The sequence below is a fragment of the Rhinopithecus roxellana genome, chromosome 11 (assembly GCF_007565055.1).
Source record: "Rhinopithecus roxellana isolate Shanxi Qingling chromosome 11, ASM756505v1, whole genome shotgun sequence".
Taxonomy (NCBI): domain Eukaryota; kingdom Metazoa; phylum Chordata; class Mammalia; order Primates; family Cercopithecidae; genus Rhinopithecus; species Rhinopithecus roxellana.
Window position 1 is genome coordinate 119,933,171 of NC_044559.1, and position 16,751 is coordinate 119,949,921.

Here is a 16,751-nt window from a genome sequence, read left to right on the forward strand (position 1 = left end):
GCTGGGATTACAGGCTTGAGCCACCGTGCCCGGCCTGTTTGCATTATTATATGAAGGAGTTAGATATCTTGCATGAATGCTCTCTTCTGTGTATAGATGTTCTCCATCACTCTTGCTGTGAAACTGAAGTACGTGTAGTAAAAAACACCTTTTATGATATAAAACTTTGCAACACTTGTGAAAACAATTCAGTTTAGTTTATGTGCGTATAATATTTCTCCAAGTATCATCCAAAATTTCCTGCACACAAGGCTTTTGTCCCAATTAGGTGTTGGTCTCAGCCTAACCATCTGAGACTGTTCTGTTAAATTGCTGCCAGAATTTTACACCCAGTTGCCTCTACGTTCTAACACACATTCTTTACTGTTACTGAAGCCAATTTCTACTTTATACAGAATTTTTTGCCACTGTAATTAAATTTTTTCTTCCATGAGTCAAGCCCTCTTATGAAAATGATTTCAGCTACTCATTTTGTGTATGCCTCTTTTAATGTTATTGGTCCCTGCATCTGTAGTACTTTAATTGACTTATTCTCTCACCATGATGTATTCCCCAAGCCCACCAAATAAAGCAATGCACTTAAAAAAAAAAAAAAAAGAAATTGCACTAACAAAAAGATCACATTCACGATAAAAAAAATAAGGTACCTAGAAATAGACTTAACAAGAAATATGCAAGATCTTTGTTGAGGAATGTATAAAATATTTGTGAAGGACATAAAGAATACAAATAAGTGAAAAGATAACATGCTCGTGGTTGGGAGGAAATATGCGAAAAGTGTTCATTTTCCCTGAATTACACTGTAAGATTCATGCAGTCCCAATCAAGATCTCAACAAGGTTTCTGTCAAACTTCAAATGTGCTTCTAAAATTTATACAAAAAACTTACTTACCAAGAATAGTTACCACAATTTTGAAGAACAAACAAAATTGGGGAATTTTAACCAACAAAGAATTAGTTTTCTGAATATCTAAAGAATTTGTATGACCCAAGCAGAATAAAACATCTCAATAGAAAAAAAAAATAAGCAATTGATGCAAAGGAAACTAGCATAGCCAAAGCACTTATGAAAGATTGCATCAGGAAAACTCCAGTTAAAACAACAGACTATTATGTCCTATTCATCTTTCAGGAAAAGTTTAAATGTCTGACAAAACTATGTTAGTGAGAATTTGGAAAAACAGGAGCACCAATTCCTGGTGGTGGATGTATAAATGTATACAAATGCTTTGGAAACTGTATAAGTCTATTTTCATGTTGCTAATAAAGACATACCCAAGATTGGGTAATTAATAAAGAAAAAGAGGTTTAATAGGCTCACAGTTGCCCATGGCTGGGGAGGCCTCACAATTATGGTAGAAGGTGAAAGGCACGTTTTATATGGTGGCAGGCAAAGAGGGAATGAGAACAAAGCAAAAGGGGTTTCCTCTAATAAAACCATCAGATCTTGTGAGATTTATTCACTACCATGAAAACAGTATGGGGAAACCACCCCATGATTACATTATCTCCCCCAGGTCCCTCCCATGACACATGGGAATTATGGGAGACACAATTCAAGATGAGATTTGGGTAAGGGCACAGACAAATCATAACATAAATCATCTTGAACAATCTAATTGTTGCAAATGCTCTTGCTCAATGATCCAGGAATCCCACTTACAGGTGCAAATCCTGAAGAAACTGGCATTCAATAAGATTTGTCCTCATTGTGTATATTAGTGAATAAACAGAAACAACCTAAATGTCCATCCACAGGAGAGAACAGATAAATAAATTGTGGCACAGTTATCTCATGCAATATTACATAACAGAAAAAATGAATAAATTGAATCTGTAAGGATGGCATGAGTAAATCTTAAAAAGTATAATGTTGGCAAGAGGATTAAAAAGCTAATTTCAGAGTATATAAATTTATCAAATTTGCATAAAATTTAAAATGTTGCACCTAATTTATATGCACTGTTTACACACATAAAAATATGTTTATCAATGCAAAACCATGGATAAGAATGGTAAACATGAGGTCCTCTTACTGGTTAACTGAGGAATGAGTGAATAACATGGATTCAAAAACGATGATGTGACCGGGTGTGGTGGCTCAAGTCTGTAATCCCAGCACTTTGGGAGGCTGAGGCAGGTAGATCACCTGAGGTCAGGAGTTCAAGGCCAGCCTGACCAACATGATGAAACCCCATCTCTACTAAATACAAAAAATTAGCCAGGCATGGTGTGCATGTCTGTAATCCCAACTACTTGGGAGACTGAGGCAGGAAAATTGCTTGATCCTGGGAGGCAGAGGTTGCAGTGAGCCGTAATTGCATCATTGTGCCCCAGCCTGGGAAACAAGAGTGAAACTCTGTCTCAAAAAAACAAAACAAAACAAAACAAAAAAACAGAACAGTGATGAGGGCCTCAACCATATTTGAAATCTTGTTTCTGTGTTTAAAATGTCTTACACTCAATGCAGCATTGAGTGTAGATTTGATAGAATTTTTCAATATATTTTATAGGTTGTTTTCTGGATGTTTGATATACTTCACAATTAAAACTGAAATAATTTTGTTTCCTGCTTTTCCACTTAATCGTACATTGTAATTTTTTTGTATAACACAGTAATATTAATACAACTGTTAAATTTCCCCTGGTGTTTCGTTGGCTGAATACTAAACCTTTCTCCTTTAGTTGGACAACTTTCAACTTTCCATTTGGTTTCAAGTTTTCAGTATGATAACACTTCAATCAAATCTTTTCAAAAAGGGCATTTTACAGTTTTTTAAAAACTGAGTATGAAATGGAGCACTTGAAAAGAGATGAACATGGCAATTGAGAAGAAAAGACAAGAGAAAAAATTTTCTTTTTAGTTGAAAGTTTTAAATCACAAATCAACTATTGGAAATAATTTGTAGACATATCCAAAGAAACGGTAAATAAGGAACATTTAATTATCCTACAAGGAAGCACATAATTTTACAAAGAAATATTAGAGACAAACCACAGCTACATGCAAGTCACTGAATCACAACACAAGATTTCATGTTGTTCATATTCAAAGGCTATGTTTTCAATTGTTTATCAACCACGTACTCAGCTTTTCCATTGTACATATGCCAACAGTCTCTTCCTAAGTAAAACTGGGCATATGGAATCTTTCAGCTCTAAAGTCTGGCCTTTCAAGTTCTTCAAATATAAAAATAGCCAAAGAATGCAGTTAAAATGGGGGAAAAAAGTATTTTCCATTCGTGCATTGCTCTCAATTATATGTTCCAGAAAAAAACTACCTTCAGGCTGAGAAAAAGCATGAAAACTTTCAACCTCAAATCTAAAGATCAATACCTGTGAAAGTAAAAGGCAGGGAAAGATGGTGAGGGCCAACAATGATCCATGCACTCTTCTGTTTATTCCCTAGTCTTATTATCTGCCTTTACTCTCAGAGACACACGCAGGCACTAAATATTTTCCCTCTACACAATTAGTTTTAATTCCGCAAAAATCTGGGAAAGAGAACGGATTGCAGAGTCAGACTTTAGTTTGAGTTCAATGTTTTCCATTTTATGTTCTATAAACTCAAAAAAAACCTAAATATTTCTGAATTTCACTTTCTCCCATCTCTAAAGTTAGAAGATGACTACTTTTATCTTGCTTTAAGTATTATTTGAAATAAAGTGTGGTATGAAATATTAAGTATTAATTAACAATCATGTCGCTGTTTCTCTACGGATTTAGCAAGCTGTGTGAAAGCTGTCTAGCCTACAAAAGGCTGTCAAAAGGTGTTTGTCTTTTTCCCCTTTCTCTAGGAAAACAAAAAGACATAAAATTATCATCTGCAAAAGCTGTAGTAGTTATGCTACTATGGTATATGCCATTGCTTTATGGAGCAACTTATTAGTTTTCTTTAAAAAATTGCAATGATAGACTGAATAAAGGAAATAAAGAAAAGTGGTACATATACACCAAGGAATATTATGCAGCCATAAAAAAAGAATGAGAATATGTTCTTTTCAGGGACATAGATGGAGCTAGAGGCTATTATCCTTAGCAAACTAACATAGGAACAAAAAACCAAATACCACATCTTCTTACTTATAAGTGGGAGCTAAATGAAGAGAACACATGGACACATACAGGGGAACAACACACACTGGGGCCTACTGGAGGGTGGAGGGTAGGAGGAGGGAGAGGATCAGGAAAAGTAACTAATTGCTACTAGGCTTAGTACCTGGGTGATAAGATAGTCTGTATAACAAACCCCAATGACAGAAGTTTACCTATGTAACAAACCTGCACTTGTACTCCTGAACTTAAAATAAAAGTTAAAAAACTTACAGTTGATACCAGTGCTTCACATAGCTCTTTAAATTTACTTGCTCTGAGAGGAGTACTGAATAGCACCTTCATCAGAATAAGCTGCGATGGTTATTAAAAATGCTAATTAATGGCTCACCATAGATCAACAACATTAAGCTCTCTGGGAATGTGGCCTAGGGGCATGTATTTTAAAACAATTGCCTGTTTTTTTTTTTTTTTTTTGTTTGTTTGTTTGTTTGTTTTCTGGCACGCAGTGGCATTTGAAAAAAATGCTCCTTCGATGTTTAGGTGAATATGGTCAACAACAACAGGGTTACTACAGATGTCTCCCTGTGCTGCACTGGGAATATTACTACTATTCTATTGCAGACATTAAAGATTAAAGGTTCCTGTGGTAAGTCTTTTATAAAATACTGCCAGGTATTCTCTGGGGTAAAAAAAATGTGCCTGGCATAGGAGAACACTCAGCCGCATGAATACTTAATAAATTACCAAGAAATGCCTAAACATTCCACATACCAGAATAAAGCTTGTGCTTAGAAAGTCTTGCATTCAGCATGTTTCTTCGTGCAGATTCATGGTTGATTACACCTCATAGGGGTGGTTTCCATGTTCAGAGCAGGCCTAGCCAATTATCTCACCAAGAGTCCAGGTCACATGTCACAACAGTGAAGGGAAATACCTTCAGAAAGGTTTATTCTAATAAGCAGAATCCATACTCACTGAACACTGCTGAGCTTCACTTCCCACAGGTGAAGGGCAGGTTTGGGAACTCTTCGTTAAGATTTTTTTTATTCTTACAGACAGGGTTGCTCTGTCACCCAGGCTATATAGTCCGGTGGTGTGGTCATAGCTCACTGCAGCCTCTATCTCCGGGGCTCAAGCCATCCTCCCACCTCAGCTTCCCCAGTAGCTGGAACCATAGGTGTGCACCACCAAGCCTGGCTAATGTATTTTACTTTTTGTAAAGTTTGGGTCTCACTGTGTTGCCAGGCTGGTCTCAAACTTCTGGCCTCAAGTGATCCTCCCCTCTCAGCCTCCCAAAGTGCTGGGATTACAGCCATGAGCCACTGTGCCCAGTCCTTTGTTAAGATTTTTATATGCTTTGTACTAAAGTAATACATATAACCACTTTTAAGGGCAAAGAAGGAAGTAACTGTCTCCAGTAAGATTTTAACAGTGTCAGGCTGGGTGCAGCGGCTCACGCTTGTAATCCCAATACTTTGGGAGGCCGAGATGGGTGGATCGTTTGAGGCCAGGAGTTCGAGACCAGCGTGGCCAACATGATGAAAACCTGTATCTATTAAAAATAAAATAAAATAAATAAAATAAAATAAGTCATGTGCTTATAATCCTAGCTACTCAGGAGGCTGAGGCATGAGAATTGCTTGAACCTGGGAGGTGGAGGTTGCAATGAGCCAAGATGGCACCATTGCACTCCAGCCTGGGCAACAGCAAGACTCTGCCTCAAAAGACAAACAAAACACAAAGTAAAAAATAAAAAAAGAGAATGAATTTTAACGGTGTTACCTGATTGTTTGGAATAGCTGAGCTGGGACCCACGCATTTTTATTGCGCACTCATTACCCCACCTCCCTACCTCCCCACACTAGGACCTTTTATCTGCTTCCACCTCTTTGTATGCTTAGGTGTTTTTGTTTAGAAACTGGAGGAGAAAGAAGTTTGTGTGAGTGGAGAAAGATGGAAGAACTGCTGTGGTGTGTTTTTTGCTTCTTCCAGTATCAAGATACTAGACTATGCGTCTGTCTAGAGTAGAGAGACCCTGAGAGGGAGAAAAAAGGCACCTCGGCCGGGCGCAGTGGCTCAAACCTGTAATTCCAGCACTTTGGGAGGCCGAGACGGGTGGATCACGAGGTCAGGAGATCAAGACCATCCTGGCTAACACGGTGAAACCCCGTCTCTACTAAAAAATACAAAAAACTAGCCGGGTGAGTTGGCGGGCGCCTGTAGTCCCAGCTACTCAGGAGGCTGAGGCAGGAGAATGGTGTAAACCCGGGAGGCAGAGCTTGCAGTGAGCTGAGATCCGGCCACTGTACTCCGTTTCAAAAAAAAGAGAAAAAAGGCACCTCATCCTAAGGGAACTTCTTTGTTGTGAGGCGCAGTATTTAATTAGGCCTCACTCTAGCCTGGGAGAAACAGTCATCGGTGCCTTACACCTGCCTGCACCAATGACATGATTTCCAAGTCAGCTTCCTCAGTATCATGGTCTTGGAAAAGCAATTGCCTTCAACCATGGATCCACACATTTCTGTAACTGTAAAGAGATGTTGTCTTTTGACTATAAATAAACTATCAGTTTGATGTTTTTAAGATCCATGGGGTTAAAAAAAAGGGGGGGGGCTTCAAAAGAGGTACCCTATGGCATAAAATATTGAAGATGCATTGGAGAATGTGGACAGGCAGAGATGGAATGGCTCTCCAAAAAAGAGGATACCATAGAAGAAAAGGTGATGAGCAAGATAGGCTTTTTTTTTTTTTTTTTTTTTTTTTTTGAGGTGGAGTCTTGCTCTGTCACCCAGGCTGGAGTGCAGTGGCGCCATCTTGGCTCACTGCGACCTCTGCCTCCTGGGTTCAAGCGATTCTCATGCCTCAGCCTCCCGAGTAGCTGGGATGACAGGTGTCTGCCACTACGCCTGGTTAATTTTTGTATTTTTAGTAGAGACAGGGGTTTCACCATGTTGGCCAGACTGGTCTCAAAATCCTGACCTCAGATGATCCACCCACCTTGGCCTCCCAAAGTGCTGGGATTACAGGAGTGAGCCACTGCACCCAGCCAAGATGAGCAATTTGAAACAAGCCTGTTCTTTAAGCAAGGAGTCTGGTCGAGGTTAACTGGGGTCCTATGTGAAGGAAAAGGCCCAGCTGGTGAGGATTGGGGGTTACCATCCAAGCATGCACAAATTGTCAGGTTGACAAAGAGTCATTCAAAACTTCATGAGTAGGGAAATCGTACAGAAGAGTGCAGTGAAAACATACTAGTCCAGGCTAGTTCAATAATCCAAGCAGAAAGAAATGAAGAGACACCAGTGAGATTAGAAAATGCAGAAAGAGAAAGGCAAATGCTGCTGCCACTTTCAGGACTACGCAAATCAGGAGACGGGCTGAACTGGAGATCCCATTGAGTCGTAAATGGGAACAAGTCTAGAAGACACGTGAGACACAAACCTAGGAGTGAGGTGGAAAGAAGGGGGAGGCAGACAAGGTTAGAGATAGCAATTTGGGAGTTACTGATCAGCACATGGGAGTTTCTACTGCTCAGTGCCAGGTATTTTTCTCAGCTCAAGACTGATACTCAGCTTTTCTTTCCTCTATGAGCAGTCTCCCAAGGACTCAGCCTTTATTTTTCCTGTTCTTTCATATACAGTGCTTTTCCTTCCCCTGTCTTATCTGCTGATGTGATTTGGCTGTGTCCCCACCCAAATCTCATCTTGAATTGTAGTCCCATAATTCCCACATGTTGTGGGAGGGACCCGGTGAGAGATAATCTGAATAATGGAGGCGGTTTCACTGTTCTTGTGGTAGTAAGTCTCATGAGATCGGATGGTTTTATCAGGGATTTCTGCTTTTACATCTTCCTAATTTTCTCTTGCCACCGCCACGTAAGAAGTGCCTTTCACTGAGCACCATGATTCTGAGGCCTCCCCAGCCGTATGGAACTGTAAGTCCCATCAAACTTCTTTTTCTTCCAGGTCTCAGGTCTGTCTTTATCAGCAGCATGAAAATTGATTAATATACCTGCCTTCCCTATTCTGTAGCCTACTGAGGAGTAGAATCTAGTCTCTACACATTCACACATTCTCACATCCTTTTTCTTGCCTCTGTGTTTTAAGATTTTCTTAACAAATTTTTATAGGAAAGAAGACACGGCCCAAAGAGGCTCAAAGTCTTTTGAGCTCTTGCTGTGGAGATTCCTGGTGTATAATTTCTGATGACCTCCAAGAAGGTAAATGAGAAGCTTCTAGGAGCCTTTATCCTTCCTCGCTTTTTTACTGAGCTTTGGTTCACAATATCCTCTTTCCTCTTCCTCCCAGCCTTATTAAAGACTATTGTCCCCTCTCCTTAGCCTCCAGGTGCAATCCGGGCTGGAGATGTTGGCAACTGGAATTCCTCCAGACCATCAGGATCTGTGTCCTGTTACAGAAAGTTCCTTCTGTGACCCCTCCTCCCAGAAATAGCTGTCTCACCATTACAGTCTTACCTGCAGAATCAAGTGGTCTCTTCCCATAAGAGACTGCAGATTTAATTCCTGAATTCTCCAAAATATCCAAAGCAAAAACGGAACTGCTAGATTTAAACTATCTTTCTCGGCTTTTGCCAAGTTAAATTACTGCCACATACTAACCACGCCCTGTGGCTAAACTCAGAGAGCAGACCTGTATTTCAGTTTTTCCCCCTATAAAATTATTGTTTGACTAATATTCCTCCTGTTAAGTTAAATAAATAATGACAGTTTTTAAAGAATTTAGATGTCGTTATTTTCCATCTTTGTGGAATGAAGGCTCAGTGTGCACTGCATCTTTTTACAAATCTCTTAACTTTCTTAAACATTGTGCTTGTTTGTGGTTCTCCCAATAACGACCACATCATTTCCTGAACATTCCCAGGGTGAACTCAGTGCAGATTCTTCAAATTTTAGGGAAAATTGGATTGGTAGAAAAAAACAAAAGTGACAATGGTTTTCAATTTTTTTTTTTCTATATTCTTCCCCACTGACGTACTGTACTGGTTAAAAGTGTCCTATTACACTTTATATTGAGATGTTAAGCATAAAAACTTTCCTTAGATATGTTCCTATGACATTTCATCCATTTCCAACACAACATGTGGGTAAGTAAGATATAGTGGATGTCAAGACTAATAGATTTATTTTATGCAAAAATATATAATCTAATAGCCTTCCTTATTAGAAGTGACTTATAAAACGGCAGTGATGTGCGGTTTCTGTGTTTAACATTTAAAATTATTAAATGGGCTTGGCTTATACTTTGTATGGAAGTTTAAAAGGTTGTCAAAAGTTAGAGATGAAGGGAATTTGAGGTTTTATTACCACACTGGTGTTTTGGACACAAGGCTAAAACACACAAAGATCAGGGCCCAAATAAACTGAGGACTGGCTGTAGAGTAAGTCTGAGGAACTTCTGTGTGAGTGACAGGCACGTAAGTCTTTGAGTATCAATGCTCTGTCCTGTAAAACTAAAGCATCTCAGTGGTTGTTTTGAGTCTCAAATGAAATAATGAAACTGGATGTGTTTTTGTAAACTGTGCCACACTAGGTGAAAAGCTAAGGTCATTCTGCTCTGTGGTTAGTAGTTCAGTTCTCTTAATGTGTAAGGCTTGGTTCTCCAGATTCTTGGTTGATAATGCCAACTATTCAACTATTTTCATCCAAGGACTTAAATAAGAAATACCATCTGTATTAGTCTGTTCTCATGCTGCTAATAAAGACGTACACAAGACTGAGTAATTTATAAAGGAGACTTTTAATGGACTCACAGTTCCACATGGCTGGGGAGGCCTCACAACCATTGCAGAAGGCAAGGAAAAGCAAAGCCATGTCTTACATGGTCACAGGCAGGAGAGCTTGTGCAGGGGTACTTCCATTTATAAAACCATCAGAGCTCATGAGACTTATTCACTATCACAAGAACAACATTGGAAAGACCTGCCCCTCATGATTTAGCTACCTCCCACCAGGTCTGTTCCAAGACACATAGGAATTATGGGAGCTACAATTCAAGATGAGATTTGAGTGGGGACATAGCCAAGCCATATCACTATCCCAGCTTTTTGGGAGGCCAAGATGGGAGGATCACTTGAGCCAAGGAGTTTGGGGTTACAGTGAACTATGATTGGGACACTGTACCCCAGCCTGGGAAACAAAGCAAGACCCCAACTCAAAAAAAGAAATACTAATGTTTTGGAGTACCACCCAGGTCAAGCCTTCAGGCTCCAGGTGCCCATTCCCCCAGCTGCTGTGAGTGTTGGCTACTGGGAGCTCATAGCTGAGTTCCTTTCCAGCAAATGCCCACATCAGAAGGAAACAGTCTTCCCTGGAACAGTCTGCTTCTAATGATCAGCTGATGTAAGAATACACGGGCCCAGCTCTCTGTCTCCACTGAGGACAATTTTGAAGAGTCTTCCGAGGTTTCATTTTCTGCTGGGATAATAGAGGGCCCATTTGCAAAGGCCTCATAGTTCTCAGTCACCCTCTGTCCAATCCTGCTTCCCCCGCCTCCTTACAGGGTTATTCCCAGGTGTACTGCCTAAAAAATTCTTCTTCAGGCAAATCTCCATTTCAGGAATTGGTGTCACTTAAAAGCTCTCCAGATAACTGCCATCTATCAAACACGGAAGATCCCTAGTTTAACCTCTGCATCAGGCAATATTGTTTCTAACACTGAAAGGTAGTGTGCCAGAAATTAAAGTGTAACATTTCCGATCTCTGTTCATCTGTCAGATTGGAATAACTCCCTTATGGAGTATTTGTTATAAGACATACATAATGTGATAATACAGTGTCTACAGCATTGTGAAAACTCAATAAATATTGTTTTTACTATTTTTATGGGATACCAGAAAAAAGAGTGAAGGTTACAGTTCCATGTGATTGGGACTATATTAGATGTTCTCTAATGAAATCTTCAGACAAGTGATAGTACTAATAATAACGTGTAATTCTAGAGAGATTTAAGAGTAATTTATTTGGGTGTTGATATAGCTTGACTATTTTTTCCTTGAAATTTCATGTTGAAATGTGATTCTTAATGTTAGAGGTGAGGTCCAATGGGAGCTGTTTGGGTCACAGTGGGGGATTCCTCATGAATGACTTGGTGCCCTTCTCACAAAAGTGAGTGAATTCTCGCTACTAGTTTCCAAGAGTACTGGTCGTTGGAATGGCACCTCCTCTACTCCCTCTCTATTGCTGTTTCTCCCTCCATGTGATCTGCCCATGTTCACTTCCCTTTGCCTTCTCCCATGCGTAAAAGCTTCTTGAGGTCCTCATCAGAAGCAGATGCCAGCACCATGCTTCTTATACTTGCCTGCAGAACTGTGAGCCAAATAAACCTCTTTTCCTGGTAAGTTATCCAGCCTCAGGCATTCCTTTATAGCAATGCAAACAGACTAAAACAGATAGCAACCAAGAAAAGGGGCAGAGTATTATACAAAATGTAGGAGTCATTTTATATTTACAGTGGAGATATTTATGTAGGAAACACACCCACACCCACATGAAATTTATTGTTAAATAATGTTTGAAAAAATTCTGGCTGAAGTGTGTGACTAACATGATAGCATAAAATATTTGTTGTCGGCTGGGCACGGTGGCTCACGCCTGTAATCCCAGCACTTTGGGAGGTCAAGACGGGCGGATCACAAGGTCAGGAGATCGAGACCATCCTGGCTAACATGGTGAAACCCTGTCTCTACTAAAAATACATAAAAAAAAATTAGCCGGGTACAGTGGCAGGCACCTGTAGTCCCAGCTACACAGGAGGCTGAGGCAGGAGAATGGTGTGAACCCAGGAAGCAGAGCTTGCAGTGAGTGGAGATTGTGCCACTGCACTCCAGCCTGGGCAACAGAGCATGACTCCGTCTAAAAAAAAAAAAAAAAAAAAAAAAATTTGTTGTCAATTGGTGCAAGTCACAAGATAATTAAAAGGTCAAAAACAGTAACTGGAAGGGTGAAGCAAAGCTTTGGGGAAGAATTGTTATCTATTATTTATGTAGAATTTTAAAAATCACTGGTGACCAGCTTGTCTCATTTCAAGAAGAAGAAAAGAATCAAAGTCCTGGATTTATACTGGAAGGCAGGATTTGTATAGGGAAGCTATTAACATTTTCATTTTTCTGCTCAAACACCTTTTAACAAGGGTCATGGTACTCTTACTCTACATGAAACAAATAGTCACCATGAGAAACTGTTGAATTATCCAAAGAAAAATAATAAGAAAGAAATTATCCAAAGAAAAAATAATTTCTTTATCTTAAGTAGGATTGATGGGGCAGTACACTGTCAGGACTAATAAAGCATCATTATTCACTGTATCATCCCATAATCCAAATCAGTTTAAAGTCTTTAAAGTGCCTGATTCAGAATTTTTCCCCTTGTAATGGTTTGAAAAATTACCATCCAACACTATAATCAGAGAAGAGCTGAAATATCAGAACTGGATTATTTGCACTAATGTTCATCTTCAGTTTAAAAAAGAAATCAGGTAAACCAACTATGTAATTGGTAAATCAACTAATTAGTAAACCAACTAATTTTCGTACTGCTTCTAAATTTTATATACCGGTATAACTCAGTATTTCAGACCTTTGTGATACAAAATAAGATTGCAGTTAATACTTTTGTAACTTAAAAATTGTTTTTAAATATTTCAGATTGACAAGTAATGAAGGCTCTTACTCATAACACCTTATTGTATAAATCCTTGATATTTGTCACATTTATCTCTGATTATTTTAAGGCATAAAATGTGACTGGGTGTTTTGAAGCCCTCTGTGTTCCTCGCTATAATTTCATTTTTCATTCTCTCTCCCCAGAGGTACTGCCTACCCTAGATTTGTATTTATTATTCAGTAAATACTTTTATAATTTTAATAACATATATTGGTAATCATTAATAAAATACATTTTTAATATAAATGATATTATTTTCCAACATGCTTTATTCTGCTTAAATGTTAAACTTTTAAGATGTATCTGAATTGCTATTTGTAAATTTAATTCATTCCATTATGTTAATAATTACAGTATTAGCATAATTATGTTACAGTGTTCCATTATATGATAGAAAACAATGTATTCATCCAGACTCTTGTCTTTGTGATCCAGCTTGTTTCTAATTGTTCTCTTTCACAAACATCCATTGTGCCTTGTATGAGGGCTTTTCTGTGGTATGTACCAAAAGTGGCATGGCTAGGTCCCAGGGTCACAAGCATTTTCAGTTTAACTCAATCTTTATAATTTGCTCCTGACAAATTATAAAGATTTAATCATGTTGACAGTCTCTCCAGCACTGTGTAAGAATTCCCAATTCCCTACAATCTGATCCCCACGTAGTAATACAGATTTTTAATCTTTCTCTATCTGGTTACAAAATTGTACCTTCTTGTGTAAATTCTCAATTTTCTAATTATAGTGAGTGCAAGCATATGTATTGGCTTTTAAAATCTTCTCTTCTGCTACTTGTCAGCTCATAGTTTATGCAGATTTGCTATTGGGTTATTTTTCTTTGTAAAATTAATATTAGGTCCGCACATTTTTTGGATAATAAAATTGTCCAAGTATTTGCTAAAGTAACATTTAAATCTATTTAAATTTAATAAAAATCTGGAACAATCTAGTTCTGATAGTTCAGCTCTTTTCTGATTTGTGTTGGGGGGTCATTTCTAAATTCTTTAGGGAGAAAAAATCTAAGTTAAGCTTTTTAAAGAAGAAAAAGCTCAAATATCTCAGTAAGGAAGTCGGGTTGGGAGGCAGGGTATGTACTTCATTTAGTATATACTTTAATTTTCCACTGTGAGGTAGGAATGTGTGTGTGTGTGTGTGTGTTTAAATTTTTCCATAGGTTATTGGGACACAGGTGGTGTTTGTTTACGTGAGTAAGTTCTTTAGTGGTGATTTGCAAGTTTTTGGTGCACCCATCACCTGAGCAGTATAAACTGCACCCGATTTGGATAGTCTTTTATCCCTCCCCCACCTCCCAACCTTCCCCCCAAGTCCCCAAAGTCCATTGTATCATTCTTTTGCCTTTGCATCCTCATATCTTAGCTCCCACATATCAGTGAGAACATATATTTGATTTTCCATTCCTGAGTTACTTCACTTAGGATAATAGTCTCCAATCTCATCCAGATCACTGCAAATGCCATTAATTCATCCCTTTTCATGGCTGAGTAGTATTCCATCACATATATATATATACACACACACACATATACACACACACACACACACACACATACCACAGTTTCTTTAACCACTCATTGATTGACGGGGATTTGGGTTTGTTCTACGATTTTGCAATTATGAATAGTGTTGCTGTAAACATGTGTGTGCAAGTATCTTTTTCATATAATGACTTATTTTCCTCTGGGTAGATACCCAGTAGTGGGATTACTGGATCAAATGGTAGTTCTACTTTTAGTTCTTTAAGGAATCTTCACTTTGTACTATTTTACATCGCTACCAGAAGTATAGAAGTGTTCCCTGAACACTGCATCCACATCAACATGTACTGTTTCTTCATTTTTTTTTTATTATGGCCATTCTTGCAGGAGTAAGGTGGTATCACAGGGTGGTTTTGATTTGCATTTCCCTGATGATTAGTAATGATAAGCATTTTTTCACGTTTGTTGGCTATTTGTACATCTTCTTTTGATAATTGTCTATTCATGTCCTTAGCTCACTTTTTGATGGGCCAAGGATTTAGCCCACTAAACCAAACTAAACAACCAAACCAACTGAAACAACCAAAATGCCCACTTTTTGATTGTTTGTTTTTTTTCTTGCTAATTTGTTTGAGTTTGTTGTAGATTCTGGTTATTAGTCCTTTGTCAGATGTATAGATTGTGAAGATTTTCCCCCACTCTGTGGGTTGTCTGTTTACTCTGCTGACTGCTCCTTTTGCTGTGCAAAAGCGCTTTCGTTTAGTTAAGTCTCGGCTATTTATCTTTGTTTTTATTGCATTTGCTTTTGGGTTCTTGGTCATAAAATCCTTGCACAAGCCAATGCCTAGAAGGGTTTTTCCAATATTATCTTGCAGAATTTTTATAGTTTCAGTTCTTAGATTTTAGTCCTTAATCCATCTTGAGTTGATTTTTGTATAGTGTGAGAGATAGGATCCAGTTGCATTCTCCTTCATGTGGCTAACCAATTATCCCAGAACCATTTGTTGAAAAGGGTGTCCTTTCCATACTTTATGTTTTTATTTGCTTTATCAAAGAACACTTGGTCCTAAGTATTTGGGTTTATTTCTGGGTTTTCTATTCTGTTCCATTGGTCCAAGAGCCCATATTTATACCAGTACCATGGTGTTTTGGTGACTATGGCCTTATGGTATAGTTTAAAATCAGGTAGTGTGATACCTCCAGATTTGGTCTTTTTGCTCAGTCTTGCTTTGGCTATGTGAGCTCTGTTATGGTTCCACATGAATTTAGAATTCTTTTTTCTAGATCTGTGAAGAATGATGGTAGTATTTTGACAGGGATTGCATTAAATTTGTAGATTGCTTTACATAGTATGGTCATTTTCACAATAGTGATTCTACCTATCTGTGAGCGTGGTATGCTTTTCCATTTGTTTGTGTCATCTTTGATTTCTTTCGGAAGTGTTTTGTAGTTTTCCTTGTAGAGGTCCTTTACCTCATTGGTTAAATAATACTAAGTTTTTTTGATATTGTTTTTTGCAGCTATTGTAAAAGGGATTGAGTACTTGATTTGATTCTCTGCTTGGTCACCATTGGTGTATAGAAGAGCTACTGATTTTTGCACATTAATCTTGTATCTGAAAACTTTGCTGAATTCTTTTATCAGTTCTAGGAGCTTTCTGGAGGAGTCTTTAGGGTTTTCGAGATAAAGGATCATATCATCAGCAAAGAGTGACAGTTTGACTTCCTCTTTACTGATTTGGATGACCTTTATTTCTTTCTCTTGTCTGATTGCTCTGGCTAGGACTTTCAGTACTATGTTGAAGAGGAGTGGTGAAAGTGGGCATCCTTGTCTTGTTCCAGTTCTCGGAGGGAAAGCTTTCAGCTTTTCCCCATTCAGTATTACATTGGCTGTGGGTTTGTCATAGATGACTTTTAAAACATTGAGGTATGTCCCTTGTATGCCAATTTTGCTGAGAGTTTTAATCACAAAGGGATGTGGGGTTTTGTCAAATGATTTTTCTGTACCTATTAAGATGATTATGTGTTGCGCTTTTAATTCTGTTTACGTGGTGTATCACATTTATTGACTTGCATGTGTTAAACCATCCCTCCATCCTTGGTATGAAACCCACCTGATCATGGTGGATTATCTTTTTGATATGTTGTTGGATTCAGTTAGCTAGTATTTTGTTAAGGATTTTAGCATTTATGTTCATCAGGGATATCGATCTGTAGTTTTCTTTTTTGGTTATGTCCTTTCCTGGTTTGGGTATTAGGGTGAAGTTGTCTTCATAGAATGAATTAGGGAGGGCTCCCTCTTTCTCTATCTTGTGGAATAGTGTCCACAGGATTAGCAACAATTCTTCTTTGAATGTCTGGCAGAATTCTGCTGTGACTCCATCTGGTCCTGGATTTTTTTTTGCTTGGTAATTTTTAAATTACCATTTCAATCTTGCTGCTTGTTTTTGGTCTGTTTAAGGTATCTAATTCTTCATGATTTAAGCTAGGAGGGTCATATTTTTCTAGGAATTTATCCATCTCTT